Consider the following 24,364-nt stretch of genomic DNA (forward strand, 5'->3'; position numbering starts at 1 on the left):
TATCTGAATATAATAAAACGTATGTTATCGCTGATCAATCGCCATCAAAAATTCTAAAATAAGAAAAAAAAAATTGCAACGTGCATTTGCAGAAGCACCTTGACCACTGAACCGCGATCGCTACGCGGTAAATGATCCGTCTTTAGTCTGGTTACGTTAGGTTTCTTTGTCTGCGCTTGCAAACTTGTATGTTATATTTTTCGATTCAAAATGTCTTTCGTATTTCTTTTATGAAGTCGGCAAAGTTTATATTAATAACTTGAGTTTTTCTTAAACCACGGGTTCACAAGTTCGTTCTTTCTCCACACGAAACTACAAATATGACAGATTGAATTCTCATACTCCCCATTTCTTTCAAAGCAGTCGTCATTACCTGGTCAAAGACTTATTTCCGCCACGATTCATATTAACCAAAATAAATTCATTTTTCGGAAGCGGAACTTTCACTTTCCGGATTTCGCAAAATTATGGAATTCAGTTATACTCCGGAATTCAGAAGAATTTCGGAACTCGGAAAGAATCCGGAATTTAGAAAATTCCGGAATTGAGAAAAACTCCGACTTTCGAAAAAAAATCCGGATTTTCCGAATTCCGGAATGTTAACGAAATCAGAAATGTCTAAATTCCGGATTTTTCCGAATTCCGAAATTATTACAAAATTGGAATTTTCCGAATTCCGGAATTTATCCGGCTTTACTTTCGGGAGTCCGAAAACTAATAATTCCGGAACGGGCTATCCCTAGTTTATACACAACCTTTCAGAACACTAAGCTAATAGCTGTCTACAAACAAACAAGTAATGCAAAGCATGTTGTATACTGCAATACGTCATGTATTAAAATCCGACACCATGACCCTTTTATTACATTATATGAAGAGCATGTAGGTCTAAATACCTCATGCATTACATATAATGTAGGTTTTACTCTTCCAGCAAAGAAGAAACATGTGATCATAGTATACAACCCACAGAAGTGATAGCTGGCAATACAGTGGTCGTAATCCCTAACAACACAGGAAGTGAGCGTTGCCATCGCCGCTGGTCTAGAGGCTAGCACGTGAGCCTTGGGTGTATGGAGTCTCGGGTTCGATTCTCGGCGGGAGAGCATCTATCATTTTTAACTGTTCTCGATGTTTCTGTGTTCGTGTCCCTGTTCCGTGTGTTCGTGTCGACATTTAATAATAATAATAATAATAATAAAACATTTTCATCGGTCGTGCGCGGAAAGTGAGAATTAAATCAATCACATGTCAAGTCAATGTAAGGAGAAAAGCCTAAACTGAATAAGACATTGAAGCGGGTCACAAGCTGGGAATAAGAATAGTGCATGGTGTTAATAAAGGACGACACCGACAGAGAAATCCAGAAACAATAGGTAAACGAAGAAAAAAAAGAGTAGAAATTGTTGAAGTGGAACCAAAATACAAATACGAATAGGGATGAGCAGGAGTCGAGCCAAAATTCGACTCGACTCGAGTTCAATCCGAGTCGAGTCAAAGGTATTTTTCTTGTAGTACTTAAAATTATACTGTAGTTCTTAAAATTAAGGCTGAGACCTGCACGGTCGAATTCTTGAGCCCAAGCAGAAGACCAACTCGGGTAGTGATATCAACCGGCTCGGCTCGTATCAACTGAGCGAAGTTGTTGTATTACTATACATCTGCTTCCGCCCCTGTCAAATCTGGTCGATCTCGTTGACGCGACATATTTGCTTTTTTATACCCCTTTCTTCGTTTACTGAACAAAACAGTAACTATTCTGAAATATACTACTGCGCATGCCTCGTAGATAAATATTTCTGATGCCAATAGTTTCCGTTTTGTCCAAGGAATGTTCTTTTTCTTATTCCCAGCATGACCCTTTTATTACATTATATGAAGAGCATGTAGGTCTAAATACCTCATGTATTACATATAATGTAGGTTTTACTCTTGCAGCAGAGGAGAAACATGTGATCATAGTATACAACCCACAGAAGTGATAGCTGGCAAGACAGTGGTCGTAATCCCTAACGACACAGGGAGACAGTGCTGCCCTTCCCGCTGGTCTAGTCGCTAGCACGTGCGCCTTTGGTGTATGGAATTCCGGGTTCGATTCCCGGCGGGAGAGCATCTATCATTTTTAACTGTTCTCGATGTTTCTGTATTCGTGTCTCTGTCGTTATAAGTTATTAGAAAAAGCAAGTTAAACGAGTGAAGCAAGTAAAATTAGCAATAAGTAAGTTACTGAAACACGTTCAGTGAGTCAGTTAAAAAAAAGTGGACAAAGCACTGGCTTTTCGCGCTGTCCATGCGAGTTCGAATTAATCTCGGCTTGATTTTTTATCCATTTGAGAGAAAATATTGCTTTACGCTACAGGTAGTCCACTCCTTTCGTATTTTTCGCTGTCGTTCACAGTTAAAGTAACTGACTATTATTCTTTCTACGAATGATGGATCTTCTCTTTGGCTTCATGTCAAACACGCACACGTAATGAAAAGACGCTGTCGATAATAATAATAATAATAATAATATGAAATATTAGTAGCTAACTCGTGTGTGTATTTCGACAACATAATTTTATATTATTATGTGGAAATAAGTAAGGCTGGCTGGCGCCCCCCCCCCTATTTTTTTCGATGCGCTTTATGGGTCCACGGTGTCCAAAGTTGGTCCCATCCCAGTATCACCTCTCGATATAAGTTATTGACACTTTGCCTAAAGAAGGCTCTGCCGTGGCCCCATGACTACCCATGACAATGACTCTTCGTTCCTTTTGCATTGAAATCGCTTACTTTTCTGAGTACTATGAGTGCATACTGTCCAACGTTGCTCCCATCGCTCTACAGTTTCTCGTTCTCTCGATATAAATTGCTAATATTTTGTTTGTAAGGGAGATATGGCGTTACAATCATTACGTTTGAAGAAGAATTGATTAAGATATTACCTTGCCACAAACAACACCTATTATTATTATTATTATTATTATTATTATTATTATTATTATTATTATTATTATTATTATTATTATTATTATTATTATTATTATTATTTTACTTACCACTAATGTTGCCTACCTTTATTTGCAATGCAATGTGTTACTGAAAAGCAAATCAAATAACACTCCTCGCCATTCAGGCTCCCGAACTTGAAATACATGAGTTCTCTGTGTTAGAGGAATGCACATTTATTATATTATTCTTTCAAATAACACGTTACACAAGTTACTTCACTTTCAATGTGTAATTTCATATCATCGCTAACAATCATCTTGTTCCGATAGGAAAATAACCCCCTCCTGCAAAAAAAAAAAAAAAAAAAACTGACCGTAGCGAAAGGGCGTGAACCTTCTTTAGGCGATTAATCGGGTCCAATATTTCAATAAGTTTCTGCACACAAATATTTCAGTAAAAGAGGAAAATTTATTCAAACTTTCTGAATACCTATTTATGGGCGAAATTTGGTTCCCTTGGAACTTTTTAAGAGTTTGAAGGGCCACCATTTTGAACATTTTCATCTGATTATTCCGGTTAACGAACTCATCAAGATATTTCAACAATTAATGTTTGTGCCAAGTTTCGTCTCAATCCGCTGAAAATTAGGGTGGTTATGGCATTCACAAATAGCGTTATATATATACAAATAGATAGATAAGTAGACACACAGAGGGAGAGAGAAAAAGTGTTTTTCTCCCTTCTCGCACCTGTGGTGCGTCAGAGCTAAACCGGGCCCCTTTGCAAAACGTATTGACCAACCTAACCTAAACACAAACCTCTTACTTGCTAACGTAGAAACGTGGTCGGGAGGTGTAAGGCATGTAGAAATTGTATTTTTAATAACCATGAGTATGGTCGACTTCCATGTTTTTCCTTTTACTTTTTGCAGCTACTTCGGAACGTTCAATTTTTATTCTTTACTAATTGCAAATGGCGTTTACATTCAAAATATGAGGAATTTTGGTGGCATTTGTTCGGATATTCTTCTCTTTCGAAATGAAGACAAGAACAAAAGCAATACGCAAAGACAAAAAGTATTATCAGTACTAAAGATTACCAATAATAATTGCTACGAAAAACTAAATAGGACCTCTTTTACCATCTCTCATGAGTTGTATGTATTATTAACAAAAATTTTTAAAAATGTCCTTGCTGAGGATTCGAACTTGCGTCCTTTGCATTTGTAAGCCAGTACCTTAACCACTACACCAAGATCATGGCATGGTAATCGTTTAGTTGTCGGCGTATTTGTTGTATTTGTGTTTTATATTCCCACTTCGACAATTTTTACTCTTTTTTTGTAAGTTTAAGAGCTGTTTCTGGCTTTCTCTTTCGGTGTCGTCCTTTATTTACACAATGCACTATTCGTATTCACAGTTTGTGCCCCTCTGCAATGTCTTATTCAGATTAAGCTTTTCTTTTTGCCCCTCAGTAAACATTTGATTGATTTAATTCTCATACTCTCCACGGATGGAGCGCAGGAATGCCAGACTCGAAAAATAGGTGTACATTTACTTTCCTGACAGATCATACTCACGCAACAATTTTTGTAGAGGCTGTTTGGCAACGGGCATATAATTTGAAGTACGCACCAACCACCTCTATAAAAATTGTTGCGGATATATCACAGGATTCTGAAACATGTATATTTGCATAGAGCACATACTAGTTCCTAAATAAATTCTTGACCCGACTACGGTAAGTCCCACAATAGTAGGGACCTTTAAAGTTCATTTTTTCATGTTCTCATCAACCTATGACTCCGAGAGGAAGCATTTGTGCATCCAGGTTGTTCTATACTTTTCGTCTTATCTTGGTGTCAGAAATCACGTCCCAAACGTTGTCGCTATTGTTTTGAAACACCCTGTATATGTGAAGTAACTGATCGAAACAGTCAACACTTGCTTTTTGTTTCGTGGTAGATAATATAATAATCTCAGATCTAGTGTGTTCAGTACAAAGTCTGTAAACTTGCTTGAACCTACACTTACTTCTGCGTTCAAAAATATTACATAAACACACATAATAATAAAGTATTAAACCGATTTTCGGCAACACTGGATTTCACAAACGTAAACATACGCATGGGGTGCTGTAGAGCCCCACCCTTATTTATCTTCTATTTTGAAATGGCGTGACAACTACTACCGGGAATGTCACCCTCTAAAATGAGAATACACAGAAGTATCAAACCAATAGGCCTGAAAACAGTGTGCTACAGTGGCGAATAGTATAGCTAGTGGGTCGAAACGGTCGAAACGGTCCTCGAGAATATTATGATTAAAGCTTAAGTTTAAAATTGGGTTGAATGGTATGCCCCTCGGCGAGCGTACATAAGTAACCTTGAGTGTACATATATAGAGATAAACAAACAAACAAAAAAAAAAAAAAAAAAATGAAATGAAATCTTTGAGTTTTACGTCCAACGGGTATGCCGGTTAGGCTAAAGGAGACGGTGATGATGAGTAATAAATGAAATGGTGGAATGAAGAAACTGGGAGGAAACGGAAGAACTCCGAGGAAACCCACGCACAGGGTGTTTGTCCACCTCAAAGTTCACTTGACGGGGGGCTGGGATCGAACCCGGGACCCCAAGCACGAGAGGTGGACGCTCTACCACGGTGCCACCGCAGCCCCCCATTACCGTTTTGTATCGTAAAAGTCAGATCTACCGGTATTGTAACAGAGCGGTTCTTCAGAGGTTGACTGCAGAAATAAACTCCGATTAGTGATAATTTCACAGTCTTGTTTTATTACTAGTGTAAACTGTTTAGTGAGTGGAGAGGAGGGCGTGGGTCATGGGTCAGAGTTGATGACGATGAGTTTTGAGGGGTCGTGGCATAGAGTGGGTCATGGTGGGTCAAAGTGGGTAATAGATCATGGTGAGTCGTGGGCCGGAGTGTGTCACGGTGGTTCGTGGGTCTAGTGGGTCGTGGGTCATGGTTGGTGGTAAGTCAGTTTTCATTGACCCATGCCATCTCTGAATTTCTGGGGCATGTGTTTGTGTTAGACAGCATCATGTTTATGAACTTTTTTTTTCGGTGTTCACGCATAAATATCCAAGCTAGTATGAATAGCATAAATTTGGCCTTGTCTTCTAAGTAAGGAAAATAAACAGAGATGTGGTATCCAGAAAAAAAAAATGGCTTCGGTGCCACTGTAGAAGCATTCCAGAATAAATTACCAAATACTAATTATTTGCTGGTTGCATATCTGGGATATACTAACGAGCTACTTACTTTTAGGCAATTAAACAAACCTGTTTCTTGCAGTATTTCTTCAGTAGAAGTATGAAGCGCAATGGGTACATGTTATCCATGCCAGCATACGCTGTGTAAAGCATTTAGTGGGGATTTTCCAGAACAGATGCCGCAAAAAGAAAAGAAAAATTATTATTGTGTCCACATTGGACATCTTGCATGTGAAGAGAAAATTAGCTTAAGATGTGTTTACATAAATCAACATGTCATCAACAGAAAGAGAACAAAAAATAAACTAAATTTTAAAAAATACGTGAATTTGGTATTAAATACTTGTAATCGGGTTTAAAAATTTGCAAATTGCAAAATTTGAAAAGCTGAATGAAAGATTTGCTTCAATGAATATTAAATCCATCATAAAATTGCTGTGTGTCACAATGCAATTTATTGTTGTAATTTTAATGTATGTGCCACACAACTGTTGTTACTATGCACCAAGCTACATATTTATTTGTTGTTGGTAGGAATGCAAGGGCTGAAAAGAAGAAAGAAAACGAAGTTTTTCCGTTTTTTTTTTTTTTTTGCCTGGGAAATTTTGGACTTTTAAAAATATTTCAACTTTAGTGGAAATGAAAATGAAATATTTAAGTTTAACGTCCCACGATTATATCCGTTAGGCTAAAGGAGACAGACAATTAAGGCAAGTGAAAGATGTTTGGTGGAATGAGAATGTAGGAGGAAACGGAAGTAGCCCGAGAAAACCCACGGACACGATATTGTCCACGACAAACTTTAGGGATGCGCTCGAGACGAGTCGAGACAGAATTTTCCTGACAAAATTCGAGTCGAGACACAGCTCTTCCCATAGAAAAATATACATTTTTCGAGTCGAGACATCACTTTCACAGCACATTTTCGAGACGAGACAGTCTCAAATCTTGTCTCGTGCGCATCCCTAATAAACTTACTGGGCCGAGGATCGACAGGGACCCCATGCACGAGAGAGAAGCGCTTCACTACTTTTTTTTTAAAACTGATTTACGGAACGTGCCTTATTAACGTGCTTATCTACTTATTACTAGTTTCTACTGAATTTTTCTCGTTTAATTTATTAAACTCATTTTGCAACCTCAAACGACAGGGACACGAACACAGAAACATCGAGGACAGTTAAAATTCCAAAGGCTCTCCCACCGGGAATAAAACCCGAGACCTCGTACACCAAAGGAGCACATGCTAGCCACCAGCCCAGCGGAGAGGGCTACCACTGAGCCACCGTGCCTCAGCAAGTTTAGTGAAGAGATATCAGTACGTTCCATTTTTGTTTTCCCATTACGATACAAGAAAACATTTAATTACTGCATTTCGAAGAGAAAGCCCTGAAAAAAATTCAAGAATTAAAAAAAAAAAAACTCATTCGATAGAGAAGAAGTCTAAAGTGATGAACACAGTGGGTTTTCTAGCTTCATCGAATTGTTTATAAAACTATGATGAAGTTAACGTTTAAGGATAAAAATGGCTTCCTAAAAAACCTTAATAGTGGTATTGTGCTGCCAAAATGTCTTGAGCCGTGGCAAAAATGCGAACTAACGCTCATACCCTCACACACCCATGCGTTGAGCCAATAATGGCTCAGCTGTTGCTAAACGAGAGAAAGTGAGTGGAATTCCTTCAGCCGATTGCAGCGCTTGCAACGGAAGACTAGGGATCAAGTCAATGTGGCATATCTATAGCAACAACTATTCTGAAAATGCAGTAGATTTTTAGTAGTGGAACGAAATTATTATTTAAAATGTATGAATTAACTAAAACTAACCACTAACATGATTTCTCTTTCCCGCTTTTTTTTTTTTTTTTAAAAAAAAGTAGATGTAAATAAACCCACGTGACTACCAATGGGTCGATGATTAGTGATTGGTTGTTGGTCTCACTGCACTAATATCCTACCGCAATATAATCCCTACTAAAATATTAATTTGAATAAAAATACCTGAATTTATTCTTTATTTTTGTGATAAGAAACGCATTAAATGTAATATTTAACAACAGATGTAGCTTTATTTCAACCATACTTGTACTTGGACATATAGTATTTACTACGCATGCGTATGTGTTCGCGCGCCGACCCCGCTCATTTGAAATTGTAGAATACAGAGTTTCATGGCGACGATGAGTGACAATAATCCATCTTCGTCTCATGCTATAAAACACAAAAGAGGACAACAGTAACAGAGAGAATCTCGTTTATATAACGATTTAAAGAAAATGCATATTTCCAACATAGTAGTAGTCAGTGTCAGTGTGTTTATTATTTAACAACCAACAGAGCCTTACACTTTGGAAATTATGCGATGACATTAAGCTAGCAGACGATCTTGCTGTTCACGTCTCTCACTGCCGAAGCACGTGTGAGCCGCGGAGTAATACATTGCGCTTTGTTTACGACTACTTTGTTCTAAGGTTGGAAAGACTTTATATCTTATAGGTCTGAGCCGCGCCAATGCCATCTGTTAGCAGGCGGCTGACTAAGTCCAGCCTAGAACAAACACATAGAGCACCGCATCTCACTATCTCTAACAGGCGTATCAAGAGCTTTCTAGACCTAAACGGCGTGACAAACATCTTGGCATTTGAAGGCGACGCTCCAAGTTCCCTTTAAATGCTGCTAGCAAATGAGAGACCAGCGGTATTGCCACGTTTATTTTGTACACATCCACGTCTATCCTCTGCCACCTGATCTTAGTTTGTCTGCTTAGCCATAGCCACACCCCTTAGCATTCGGCAACGTCGCGTCAGAGCTTGCGTTTTATTCGTTTAGCTGAAATGCCAAGATATTTGTCACAGGCTTTAGTCACTGACACGTCTTTTATTCACGTGACGGCTCCACAGTTTGCCTCACAACGCTGGATGGAAGCATTGTTCGGGAATTTTTTTTTTTTTTGAAGCACTGTTCGGTGGTGGTGGGGGAATTCAAGTAAGTGTGTCGCGGTGTTTATGCATGTTCAGTTAAATGTATTGTCAGTCTAAAAGCAGGTTGGAAACCACTACAGTTGTGAACTACGAGAAAAGAGTTGAGGTCTCGCGGAATCTTGTCTCGATAAGGCAGGCGCGGATCCAAGAGGGAGGCTATAAGGGCTATAGCCCCTCCTTGACGCTCAGGTTTACACTGGATAAAATGGGCTTCAATCCCGCTTTACACAGGATAAAGCTGCAAACTATGGTTTAACTCCTCCCTTTGAACATATCCTGGATCCGCCACTGCAATAAGATTCCGTGAAAGTGATTTCTTGGATTGAAAATTGTTTGTTTCAATTGGAGACATGTCTCGTCTCGTCTTTGTCCATCTGGTGCTACTATCGTCGTCAAGTAAATTTCAATGAAAACACGAAAATGACATTCAATTGTTTAGGGGTTAAATCTTTGTTTTTTTCAAGTACGTAGCATAATGGTGACAATCTGCATAAAAAACTGATGTGTAATACGTATGAGTCACTCAACGAAACGAATATGTGAACAACAATCGACATGTGAATATGGTAAATAGAGTTTTTTTTTTTTTTTTTTTTTGGGTAAGAACTCTCCCTATGTTAACACAGCATAGAAAACAATAGTATTTAAGCTGATTACATTCCAACGCCAAACAAATAAGATACGAAACTACTTACTTGCGGATTGTAATCAAGTGTACCGTAGGCCGCTGAGTCATCATATGTAGTTTACCCACACACACACATACACATCTATATATGCATATAGGCCTATATGTATATGAAAAGCAGTGTTGCCTGATTTGAATTTCCGAGCGCTGGATGACCTTTTCTGATTATCAGCAACAGCATTACATTGTGTCCCTGCAACTGTAGCACCAGCAATAATATTGACACAACGAAGCCATTTGTGAAACTTGCGTGGCCAGCCAGCTCTTGCTCAGGGGATGGGAGACTTTGTTTGTTGATCTACACGTTGAAAGCTCTCGCGGGTTCCGCAGTCTGCTCCTGGGAAAATGTCACACCTTAGGGGTCTGTTCATACAGAAAGCCTTTTCGCCAAAGCCTCCTGCTGTTAATTTCTGTTGTTTGAATAGCACAAGATTTAGCTGCTTATTTCGCATTTCCTACTGTTGTGGTGAGGATTTGGTTCTTGGATGAATTAAAAAAAAAAAAGCAATACTAAAATAACCGAATTTAATCTCTGGGCTGTTTCGTGGAATGTACTAATTATTTCGAAAAGCTGGAACAATTAGAGGATAATTTTAATAAAATTATATTACAGTAGAGCGTCGATTATCCGAAGTAATTGGGGGACATGGGTGTTCGGAAAACTGGTTTGTTCGGATAATCGCACTGTACATGTTTATTTGCCAAAAAGAAGTACTGTACAGTAAATTTATTCATAAAAACAGGCATCACTTTAAGTATTACAAAGTAACGTACAAAGGCAACTTTAGTAGGAATATATAGTATGTGGTACAGTTTATTAAACAAAAATATGTACATATTACATACGCATTTTGCATGAACAATACACACAGTACACAAAATTAACATTTTAAAAAATCCTTTATTTTGGTTCGGTTAAGGGGTCGTTCGGTTGACCGACGTTCGGATAATCGACGCTCTACTGTATTTACTTTTCAGTGCTAGATTATGTATAAGCTAAACAAGCTATAGTTTAGGGCCCCACTCTCTTGGGAGTCCTCAAGAAATTGAAAGAAAAAAAAACTGGATATCCATTTCCAAAGCATAAGATAAAAAATAAAGTAAAATAAAATAAAACCGATACAGCAACAGTGTTTTGTGTTGTGTAGGTTCTTATTATGCAAGTACTGTGTCCTCTCCCCAAAAGAAATTACTAGTTTGCAAATTTCTATCTATCCTACAATGTGTTTACATTTTGCATGCATTCCTGTATGCCAACATTGCATGCAGTTGCAGACTGCAATGCAGACAATTTGCCATTGACAAAGGACAACTGTACATATAGTGGGCCCCATGTGCATGTAGTTGCAGCCTACAATGCAGACAATTTGTCATTGATAAAGGACAATTGTATATATAAAGGGCCCCATGTGCATGCAGTTCCAGACTACAATGCAGACAATTTGTCATTGATAAAGGACAATTGTATATATAAAGGGCCCCATGTGCATGCAGTTCCAGAATACAATGCAGACAATTTGTCATTGATAAAGGACAATTGTATATATAAAGGGCCCCATGTGCATGTAGTTGCAGCCTACAGTGCAGACAATTTGTCATTGATAAAGGACAATTGTATATATAAAGGGCCCCATGTGCATGCAGTTCCAGACTACAATGCAGACAATTTGTCATTGATAAAGGACAGTTGTGTATATATAAAGGGCCCCATGTGCATGCAGTTGCAGCCTACAATGCAGACAATTTGTCATTGATAAAGGACAATTGTATATATAAAGGGCCCCATGTGCATGCAGTTCCAGACTACAATGCAGACAATTTGTCATTGATAAAGGACAATTGTATATATAAAGGGCCCCATGTGCATGCAGTTCCAGACTACAATGCAGACAATTTGTCATTGATAAAGGACAGTTGTGTATATATAAAGGGCCCCATGTGCATGCAGTTCCAGAATACAATGCAGACAATTTGTCATTGATAAAGGACAGTTGTGTATATATAAAGGGCCCCATGTGCATGCAGTTCCAGAATACAATGCAGACAATTTGTCATTGATAAAGGACAGTTGTGTATATATAAAGGGCCCCATGTGCATGCAGTTCCAGAATACAATGCAGACAATTTGTCATTGATAAAGGACAGTTGTGTATATATAAAGGGCCCCATGTGCATGCAGTTGCAGCCTACAATGCAGACAATTTGTCATTGATAAAGGACAGTTGTATATATAAAGGGCCCCATGTGCATGCAGTTCCAGAATACAATGCAGACAATTTGTCATTGATAAAGGACAGTTGTGTATATATAAAGGGCCCCATGTGCATGTAGTTGCAGCCTACAATGCAGACAATTTGTCATTGATAAAGGACAATTGTATATATAAAGGGCCCCATGTGCATGCAGTTCCAGACTACAATGCAGACAATTTGTCATTGATAAAGGACAGTTGTGTATATATAAAGGGCCCCATGTGCATGCAGTTCCAGAATACAATGCAGACAATTTGTCATTGATAAAGGACAGTTGTGTATATATAAAGGGCCCCATGTGCATGTAGTTGCAGCCTACAATGCAGACAATTTGTCATTGATAAAGGACAATTGTATATATAAAGGGCCCCATGTGCATGCAGTTCCAGACTACAATGCAGACAATTTGTCATTGATAAAGGACAGTTGTGTATATATAAAGGGCCCCATGTGCATGCAGTTCCAGAATACAATGCAGACAATTTGTCATTGATAAAGGACAGTTGTGTATATATAAAGGGCCCCATGTGCATGTAGTTGCAGCCTACAATGCAGACAATTTGTCATTGATAAAGGACAATTGTATATATAAAGGGCCCCATGTGCATGCAGTTCCAGACTACAATGCAGACAATTTGTCATTGATAAAGGACAATTGTATATATAAAGGGCCCCATGTGCATGCAGTTGCAGCCTACAATGCAGACAATTTGTCATTGATAAAGGACAATTGTATATATAAAGGGCCCCATGTGCATGCAGTTCCAGACTACAATGCAGACAATTTGTCATTGATAAAGGACAGTTGTGTATATATAAAGGGCCCCATGTGCATGCAGTTCCAGAATACAATGCAGACAATTTGTCATTGATAAAGGACAGTTGTGTATATATAAAGGGCCCCATGTGCATGTAGTTGCAGCCTACAATGCAGACAATTTGTCATTGATAAAGGACAATTGTATATATAAAGGGCCCCATGTGCATGCAGTTCCAGACTACAATGCAGACAATTTGTCATTGATAAAGGACAGTTGTGTATATATAAAGGGCCCCATGTGCATGCAGTTCCAGAATACAATGCAGACAATTTGTCATTGATAAAGGACAGTTGTGTATATATAAAGGGCCCCATGTGCATGCAGTTCCAGAATACAATGCAGACAATTTGTCATTGATAAAGGACAGTTGTGTATATATAAAGGGCCCCATATGCATGCAGTTCCAGACTACAATGCAGACAATTTGTCATTGACAAAGGACAACTGTACATATAGTGGGCCCCATGTGCATGTAGTTGCAGCCTACAATGCAGACAACTTGTCATTGATAAAGGACAATTGTATATATAAAGGGCCCCATGTGCATGCAGTTCCAGACTACAATGCAGACAATTTGTCATTGACAAAGGATAACTGTACACATAGTGGGTACCATGTGCATGCAGTTGCAGCCTGCAATGTAGACAATTTGTCATTGAGAAAGGACAGCTGTATATATATATAAAGGACTCTACAGTATATGAAAACAGTTGTAGACCACAGAATAAACAATTTGTCATTGACAAAAGACAGTTATACACTCATGTCCAAAATTATTGTCGCATGTCTATAAATATGTTGTTGTAGGAATATAATTTGATAACCAATTTACCCGGTATTTCTTATAATATTAGTATGTGTATAATCGGCAAAGACATGTATGTGGCAAATTTCATGTCAAAAGAGAAGTAAATAAGATCAATAAAACGAAAATAAAACTTTCTTTTCCATTTAGCAGCATTTTATTTTACTCATTTTAATTAGCGTATTTATACTTTTTTCCAGTGAAATTTATTACAAAAATACATTTCCCGATTATACACATAATATCAGTATTAAAAGTACTCTACAAAATCATTATCAACTTATATTCTTACAAGAAGACAGTTAAAGATATGCGACAATCATTTTGGACATGAGTGTACATTTAAAGGCTCTGTGTGTATGCAGTTGCAGACTACAATGCAGACAATTTGTTGTTGGCAGAGGTCAGCTGTAGATATAAAGGGCCCCATGTGCAAGCAGTTGCAGACTACAATACAGACAATTTTTTTACAGGGTCCCATGTGCATGCAATTGGAGACTACAATGCACACAATATGTCATTGACAATGGCCAGCTGTGTGTATGTAGAGAGGCCCATGTGCATGCAATTGCAAACTGTACTGCAGACAATTTTGTACATATAAAGGGCCCCTTATGCATTCAGTTGCAAACTACAATGGAGACAATTTGTCATTGACTAAGGACAACTGAAGACATAAAAGGCCTCATGTACATGAATTGCAGCCTACAATACAGACAATTTGCCATTGATAAAGGACAGCTCTACATGTAAAAAAATCCCATATGTATGTAGTTGCAGATTACAATGTAGACAATTTCTTACATATAAAGGGTCCCATTAATAACCCTGGTTTACCCGTCTTAGTTCTCAAACACTGTCTTAATGTTAAGTGATTCATAGTATAGAAACTATAAATTGATACAGTGATTGTACGAACATAATGAAAGAATTTATCAAGGTTTAAACATACTCAAGTCATTACTCAATATACTCTAATAATAGTTATGGTTTAAATCTTGTTATAGAACACCCTTCGTGGGCCTCTCGTGACGCGGACGGGCTTTGATCGCTTCTAAATGAAAGTAAGAGAAAAATCAGGGCACAAGTTTTGTACATATAATCAAAAAAGGGGCCGAGATAAGAAAAACTTTCTTGAGAATCGAGACCAGGTGAGAGAAAAAATATTTTTTTTCGAAAATCGAGACGACGCCAGGCAAGAAATAATTTTTCGACAATCGAAATGAGACAGGGCAAGAAATAATTCTTCGATAATTGAGACGAGAAATATTTTTTTTTCAGAAATGAGACGAGACAAGAAATAATTCTTCGAAAATCGAAACGAGACGAGTTTTCTACGAAATTCACAAGAACGAGACGAGAAAATCTTATTGCTAGTACCGTCTCGTCTCGTCTCTTATGCAAAACCACTTGAAACTGAGATTGGAGAACAAGTCGATGAATTTCTAAGTGCCAAATAGCTAATTTGAGGTTAAGGAACAAATAGATGGCTTAAGACTCTGGAATGAGTAGATGACTTTGAGGATGAGGGACCAATAGATGGCTTGAGGTTGAGATTAGGGAACCAATATGTGGCTTCGAATTGGGGAACTAATGAATGAATTGAAGTTAAGAGGCCTCATTCCGGCGAAATTAAAATACCGCTAATTTTACAGTAATTATGTGATATCTTCAAATTGATAAAAGATAATTGAAATATGGAACAAGAGCGCCCTAGACAATATTATTTTGCTTGAGATACCGTTATCACAAGTCACTTAGCGGCTTTCCGTTGTCAGCCGTTTAGAAACGCGAAAATAAATGCCGATTTTCAAAATGGCTCCAAATCAAAAGCAGATAAGTGAGTTGTAATAACGGTATCTCATGTAAAATGATATTGTCTAGGGCGCTTTTGTTCCATATTTCCATTATCTTTTATCTATTTGAAGATATCACATATTTATTGTAAAATTAGCGGTATTTTAATTTCGCCTCTTAAGGAGGAAATAGATGACTTGAAGTTAATGGATCAATAGATAGCTTGAATTCGAGGATCCAATATGGTTGAGAGCTCAGTAGATGGGTTGATGTTGAGGATCAGCATATAGCTTGAGGTTGAGGAACTGATAGATGACTTGACGTTGAGTTGAGAGACGCTAGGTGAATATGCCTATCACCTAGTGATGAACGATGTGTGACAGATGAAAAAAAAAAAAAGTCGCCAGTCTTTAGTTCACACTCTTGTAAGCCTGACAGTTTGAATTGTAAAACACTTTTTAAAAGACGTCAGACACGTGACATGATGTTAAAGATACAAACCTCATCTTTTCTAGCTTTTGTGATTCCTTTATGATTCTCTAATTTACCAATTCTAGCCAAAAGAAAAAAGAAAGCTTTGGTGACAGTTTTTTTTCGTCCTTTTGCTATTTGCTACCTCTGCATCTTCTTTCCATAAATTGAAATTCAATTGTCAACATAAGTCTATATCTCCCAAGTTCTTAAATCAAATACACCCAAGAAATGTTTTTTGAACAAAAGAAAGAACAGGTTATAATCATGTTCTAAGGAGACTTACAAGAATTGAAGCGAAAAGCCAGTGGACTTTGCCTAAAAACTGGTCTAACCTTGGGAACCTATTGGAAAATTCAATAGACCTACTACATCTTCCTTTTTCTTTCTTTCAGTTGTCTATGAGCAGAAGGTTCCCCATTTCTCTCTCTCTCCCTCTTCGCCAATTACAATACAATTTAGCATCCACATCGGGAGCACTGCCAAGGTAAGAAGTCTTTCATGAGCACCTACCGTGTTAAATTGGTATCATATGGGTTTGCGGGTTTATATAGCAAGGCGGCAGATGTTGGTAAGTTGCCTGGATGGTATCCACTAGTCACTGTGACTCACCTAATTCATTCGTTCCTCTAGTTTAACTCCAAACCCTTGGTTTTTCTCTATTGCTTTTATCATTCATTTCATCCACCTTTCTCGCGACCATTTTTCTTCAGTAGTTCCTTCTTTCCGTCGCTTCTACGGGACGTCTTCAGCTACTGCGAGAGAAACCGTGTCAGCGGAGAAAAAGAATGGACGGAATCGTTTAATTGGAATCTCTTGGCGATGGTGTTTTCGTATTCAGGTTTATTGTCATTGTCCTTCGCTCGTCTGTCACCATTTGCTTCACCAAAGGAAGTTCCCTTTTCATTTGCTTTGCGGTATGAAATCTCCCTTCCCTCCTCCTGCTGAGTTCCTCACTCTTTCAAGACAGCCAGGTGCTTCGCGGAGGTACTGTCGTCATACAGTATTGCAAACCCTGTTTTTCATGCAAAAACTAAAAGCAAGATATTTATTTAGGCCAGTCATTGAGAACTGGCCAATGGGGATATGGTGACTCGGTGGCAGAGCGTTACCCTTTGGTATGATAGGTTGGCTCGATCTGAACCTATGTGAGTTTGTGATGGATAACATGGTAGACAATGTGTCGTGGATTTCCTCCCATATTCTCATTCTATAAATTCCTTTCACAAGCATTTACTTTCATTAATCACGACTGGAGAAGGAAGGAAACGGCCTTAGACCTATACGTTAGGTACCATCTCGGCATTTGCTTGGTACGAATGAGGAAAAACCCAGGAAAACGTCACTAAGGATGTCTGGCCTGAAAAGCTTTCATACTTTTTCGACCAAGTGTTCTCACCGGGAATCGAACCCGGGGTCAAAATTTCAAGTTACTAGCTTAAACTGTTTGTGATATAGAGATTGATCAATCATTCACTCAAGACTTTTTTCTTTTACATGTAGAGATTATCTACTCATTATACTCTGAGTGTTTTAAATTTATATGATTAATTTATAGTAAAACTATATTTCTAGTGAGGAACTAAAAATCCATAAGAGTAGTTGTGTTAGTAACAGTATATCAGTGTAGTTTGGTTTATGTTTCTGTAGAAGTAAGACGAAGCGGATAAAAAGTAGAGCGGGGCAATATCTCGATATTATCGATAAAGAAAACTTTCACTGATCGATATTTTTTCTAATATTTTCCCCAAATTTTGATATTTCAAGCACTAAATCTAAGCTCGAACCTGGAATCATATACAAAGAAAGGAAAAGCGTTAGTAACTTGGCCACGAATGTCTTACCAAGTCTACCATGTGATATATATAGAATGCTATCGTCCTCAAAATTAACAGCATAATTTTTATGTACAGTAGAACTCCAATTATCCGAACTCAGACTATCCGAATCGCCTTCAGAATTTCAGAAAAAAGGGGCTTAACGTACTGCGATTCGCAAAATAGTGATTCTGTTTACGCGCGCTATTGTCCTTCCCTCCGCGAAGCTAGTGTAGGTGCAGCGCGAATATGTACACTAGTATACTAACGTACAACACTTAATAAATACGCTTTATATGTAAAAATGTTGCCTTCCCATTTAATTAATTGAAAGCTCTTTTTCTTTAAAGATAGTTTTTTCCTCCAATTTTCTACATACATACAGTAATTAATTAAAATAGATCCTTTTTTTTTTCGGAAAAATCCTATTATCCGAATGGGGTCCGGTCCTAATTGATTCGGATAATTGGAGTTCTACTGTACGTACAAACTGTATTAGTACGCTACTTTTGTTTTATGTGGTTTACAAAGTACAAATATTTTCTTTATTTTTATTCTATTAATGCTTTCCTGTACATATATTTTGTTTTATGATATTTAGAAGAAATAAAATGAAAATTTAAATTTAACGCCCCACGATTATGCCCGGTAGGCTAAGGGAGACTGATGATGAAGGCAATTGAATAATGATGGAAAATTGGTGGAATGAGAAAGTGGGAAGAATCGGTAATAGGCCGAGAAAGCCTACGAACACGATGTTGTTTACCACAAACTTACGTGGCTGGGAATCGAACCAAGGTCCCCTCGCTCCAGAGGTAAGCAGTCTACCACTACCACTTATTTTTAATTGGCACCCAACCGGAATAAGGTTCACCATGGGCATCTCACGTAATTTCTACGTAATCCAAACACGACAGGAGCATAAACACAGAAATATCGTGGACAGTTCAAGTTTTGACCATGTTCTTTAGAGGGATTCGAACCCCCAATGGGCTTCACCTCATAATCGTCAGCGTAAAGCCTCAGACTGCTCGACTATAAGTCTACTCCCCGGCTACCACTAAGCCACAATGTCCCCTATTTACAACAAAAGTACAGATAAAATCAACAGATGTTATTTCCTTATACTCGCAGTTTCAAAATTTCCAAGATAACCTCTATTTTATCATTATTTCGTATTTAGACTTCTCAAAAGACGAACTTGCTTTGTTTTATCCATATTTTTTCAATACTGTAACACGTCGACATCCCTTGATATTTAAAAATATTTTCAATACATCGATCAAGTTTCGATATTTTGTCGATGAAGATTTTCGATATCCAAGATCGGATATCGTACACAGCGTTAGATAAAAGACATTGAGAGGAAATAAAAGACAAGAGATGACTGTAACCAATCAACTAACTTCTAAACACCTATTGGCGCAACTGCTCCATCCAGGCTTTAAACGTCACTAGCTCAGCTTCTAATTAAGCTAGGGAGATATTTTTGATATCAATGTGTTTCTGAAGTTAAAGCTTTTTGCTGATATGCATGTTATGTATGTGGAAGGTACCACGGCAAGAGTTAAGTTCGTGTTTTCTTTTTGCATCAGGTGCATTGAGAAAAAAATGTAGGTGGTGTACTTAAAAGGATAGATTACATACGTAATTCCTGTAGTTTTTGAATTTAACGTACAGCAGACGTATAACTAAAAACGCATGTTTTATAATACTCTCTGTATAAGTGTTCCATCTATACGTACTTTCCGTATAGATGACGGTCAGAATCTCACATACAAATGGACGTATATAACATATAGCTGACGAAGGTAACGTAAGTATATGCATGTAATATACGGAAAACTGTTAGATGTCAGACATCCTGCAACGGCATTATATAACAACTAAGGGCAGTGCCTTTGTACCATACGGATAACGTATACACCGTACTGATTTCTATAGTAAGCTAGAGGATACCGTATATTTGTACAATATACTGCTGTCCGAAAAACGGATTTTTTTTCTGTGTATTTTGGGAGCCATTGCCCCCCTTGAGAGCACACTCACAAAAATTGATATGTAAAACAATAAAGTAGTCCACTACATGGTAATACCTTACATGTTTAGTTGTTTACATAGGGGAGGAGGGGATAAAGTTTATCAATTTTTGAGTCTTAGGTTTTTGACGTAAATTACATTTATTTTCAGGGCAATTTCTTCAGGTTTCTTCTTCTACGAATAAAGCAAGAACTGCATAAATGTTACCTCGTTGGAATTTGTGTTTCATAAGCTTTCCAATGACGTATCAATCATGAGTCTGTGCATGCGTACCGACTACGTGGGTGCTCCGGGGCTCGGGTTCAAACCCGGGTCCAAATTAAAAATCTTGTGGGTGCGCCGCACCCACAAGATTTTTAATTTGGACCCGGGTTTGAACCCGTTTCTCTTACGTTTAAGTCAGCCGTGCTACCGACTGAGCTAGGGCAGCCCCAACTTATCCTTATAGTACCGGTATATTTTACTTCATCACAGTATATCCCTTTATGACAGTGTTCGTAAAAGATTTTAACTACAAATAAATCAATCAAATATTGAGACTTCCCTGAAAATATATAGGCTAACACGTCCCGCCATAGATGTGCATCCACATAAATTTTGGAATGTTGGCGCCGTTGACTTTGTGATAATTGGGGGGAAGCAGTGCCGTCATCGTGAGAATCTACAAATTTCTTTCAAAGCCCTGGCGGACGTAGAAAGTTTAAGAGGCCTCATCCCGTCGAAATTAAAATACCGCTAATTTTACAGCAATTTTGCGATATCTTCAAATAGATAAAATTTAATCGAAATGTGGAACAAAAGCGCCCTAGACAATATCATTTTACATGATATACCGTTATCACGACTCACTTATCTACTTTCGATTTCGAGCCACTTTGAAAATCGGTATTTATTTTCGCGTTTCTAAACGGCTGGAAACGGAAAGCCACTAGGTGACTTGTGATAACGGTACATCACGCAAAATAATATTGTCTAGGGCGCTCTTGTTCCACATTTCAATTATCTTTTATCTATTTGAAGATATCGCATAATTATTGTAAAATTAGCGGCATTTTAATTTCGCTGGGATGAGGCCTCTTAACGGTACGATTTTATCTTAAAAGTTAGTTCTTTCCGTTCTGAGATGGTGCAACTGTTAGCTGCTCCAAAAGATGACAGAAAGACAGGCAGCTGATCGTCCACGACATGTTTCTCACCGATTTGTAACGCGATCCTCAATAAGGCGGAGTCTGTTCCCTCTAGAATATCCCCCCCCCCCCCAACCTCTTTTATCCTTCTCCTTCCACACATCCTATTCTCGTTCCGTCACCTTTTTCTCCTTGCTTCCAAGCTTCTCTCGAAAAGAAGAAATTGTATTTTTCTTTTCATTTTCTTTTTTTTTCGGGAACCCAAAAAAGGATCCGTTTTTATGTCTTCTGGGAAAACGCACCAAAAAGAAGCAAAAGAAAACGGGAATGACATAGCCAAAAATATCCCTCGTTGACATTGTGTGAAGTACATTGTCCCATTTCGACAACAACCACTTTATCTGGTCAAACATGATGTCCTTTGACCACAATTTGCTTCTACAATGATCTCCTGCTGGTCTACTAAGGCACCGGCGAGTTCTTGGACCTTTTTTCTACAACGAATACAGTTTTATTTTGTCTTATATGGAAGCGGTAGAAAAGTGGAAACTGTTCTTTATCATTGTTATTATTATTTGTTACCGTCATAAGTGCTTGGTAAGTTTTTCTTTTTGGAAAAAAAAAAAAAAAGAAAAAGAAAATTGGTCCTTTGAAAATGTGGTCGAGCCATAACACCGCAAATGTTAAAAATATTTGTGTGGCAATTCAAGATTGCTTGCTTACCTACTTTGGCTCCAACTGTTCAAAAGTAGTTGAATGGTTTCAAGAAACGTGTTGACATGTTTCTTCTTGTCTCAATCTGAAGTTCTTTGTGATCGAACGTTCTTCAGAAATGTGTGTTTGTTACGGGAGAACACTCACAGAATCCATACAACCCCCTTCCCCCCCCCAAAAAAAAACTTCATAACTATTACTAGTGCTTGTATTTTGTTTGCACCACGGGGAACTCATGGGAGTCCACCCGTTCCAATGTTAGTAACTCGGCAGCCATTTGTACATTTTCTTTTTAAAACTATACGTGCTTTTTAACAGATAAATGGTCATATGACCTAAAGATTTGGTCTTACACTCCATCTGTACTCTCTCATCTGTTATAATAACAATTTATTTTTATCATTTTTTTCTGCGTTTTGTCGGGTGTAGTGTAGAGTAACCCCAGTTCATTGGCGCATCTAGAAGGCAAAACTGAAGGAGAGGAGGTAAAAACTGACCATTTTTTCTGTTCACTTACATGAGAGGAGTATATGTAAGTGAAAAAAGAATTTCAGGCACTTTTGAATATTGATATTTACAGTGGCGTATTTACGATTTTGTTTCGGGAGGGGCTTTGCTAACTTTCGGGGGGGGCTTAAGCCCGGAAGCCCTCCCCCTAAATACGCCACTGGATATTTGTAAGTGTAATAGTACCAATAGAACTTGCCACTTGACTTTCGAGACAGTCGAATTTTACATTTTTTTTTCATTACGTTGTCCTACTACCTTGATTTGTGACTTTCAAATTTCATTCCATTTTCCACTGAAAAGTATCTGTAATTCAAGAATGAATATATATATATATATATATATATATATATATATATATATATATATATATATATATATATATATATATATATATATATATATATATATATGATAATTTAATTAAAATTCATCATAATATGGCCCATGAAAAACTTTTTACCATTTTATATCGTAAAGGTCAGATCAACAGTATTGTAACAGAGCTTTGCTTGAGTGATTAGAGATGCGCACGAGACGAGTCGAGACAGGTCTTTCCTGACAAAATTCGAGTCGAGACACGACTCTTCCAATAGAGAAATATACATTTTTCGAGTCGAGACATCACTTTTACAGCACATTTTCAAGACGAGACAGCCACAAATCTTGTCTCGTACGCATCCCTATGAGTGATTGATCATAGAAATTCAAACTCCAAATAGTGATAATTTCACAGCCTTGTTTTACTACAAGTACACTGAGAAAGAAAATTGTAAGTGGCGTACTTAAAAAGATAGGTAACATGCGTGGATCATGGGTCAGAGTTGATGACAATGGATTTTGGTGGTGGTTGATCAGAGTGAGTCACGGTGGATGGTGGGTAATGCTGGGTCATGGGTCACTGGGTCACGATGGGTAGTAGGTCAGTAGGTCATGGGTCACGATGTGCGGTGGGTCAGTGGATCATGGGTCAAGTTTTCATTGACCTACGCTATCTCTGGGCTGTATTATTCAATTAGAGTTTAAATGAGGCACTTTTCAATATTGCGACATTCTGCTCGAGTTTTGATGTAAAATATATTTACTGTATCTGAGTTGTGATTAAAGACTGTCAGTTGTACCAAAAGTGCTACAAATATGTATATATAACTAATAAATTAATTGTTCTATCCACGATATATGGATTTAAATATATTGGTTGCATTAAAATTACACATAGTTTTGTAACTAAATTTTATAACGATAACTTCGAAACTTAAAGATATGGTTCATTTTGTGTTCATAGATATGTTGTCCTGTAGAAAATAAAACACATAGAATATGTTATTTTAGCATCTCTAAGGTGAAAAAGAGTGCGCTCATACTTGCAGTTTCTTAGGAAGCCAAATACAAGATATCCGACCTATGTGAGCTCATACCTATGTTTTCTTCCATAAGAAATAAGAAAGGAAAAATGTATTAACTAGCTTGTCCAAGTAAAAAGAGTTTATCTGATATGAGCGTATATGACAAATTTATTTATCTTACCTTCTTTCTTTGTTTCTTACAGGTACGTATATCAACAAAGAACAAGCAGTTCCGTTCATCAATATGATAGACAAGGTATGAACCAACTAATTTAATGTTAAGAGGCCTCATCCCGGCGAAATTAAAATACCGCTAATTTTACAGTAATTATGTGATAACTTCAAATAAATAAAAGATAACTGAAATGTGGAACAAGAGCGCCCCAGATAATAATATTTTGCGTGAGGTGCAGTTATCACAAGTCACCTAGTGGCTTTCAGTTTTCACCCGTTTAGAAACGCGAAAATAAGTGCCGATTTTCAAAATGGCTCGGAATCGAAAGCAGATAAGTGAATTGTGATAACTGTATCCCATGTAAAATGATATTGTCTTGGGCGCTCTTGTTCCACATTTCGATTATCTTTTATCTATTTAAAGATATCACATAATTACTGTAAAATTAGCGGTATTTTAATTTTGCCAAGATGAGGCCTCTTAATGTACAAATTAAGCTTTTTGTCAGTGATTTTATTTGATGGAATTAGTTTTATAATGCACTAGCGTCTATTACCCACTTCTCTGGCTTAAAATAAGAAACATTAGTAATATGTTCCGTTAGCCAGTCACATTTTACTATTATTGAAGTGCTCTCGAATATCGGTAATTTTCGATC

Source organism: Thermobia domestica, chromosome 11 (genome assembly GCF_964235325.1).
Source record: "Thermobia domestica chromosome 11, izTheDome1.hap1.1, whole genome shotgun sequence".
Taxonomy (NCBI): Eukaryota; Metazoa; Arthropoda; class Insecta; order Zygentoma; family Lepismatidae; genus Thermobia; species Thermobia domestica.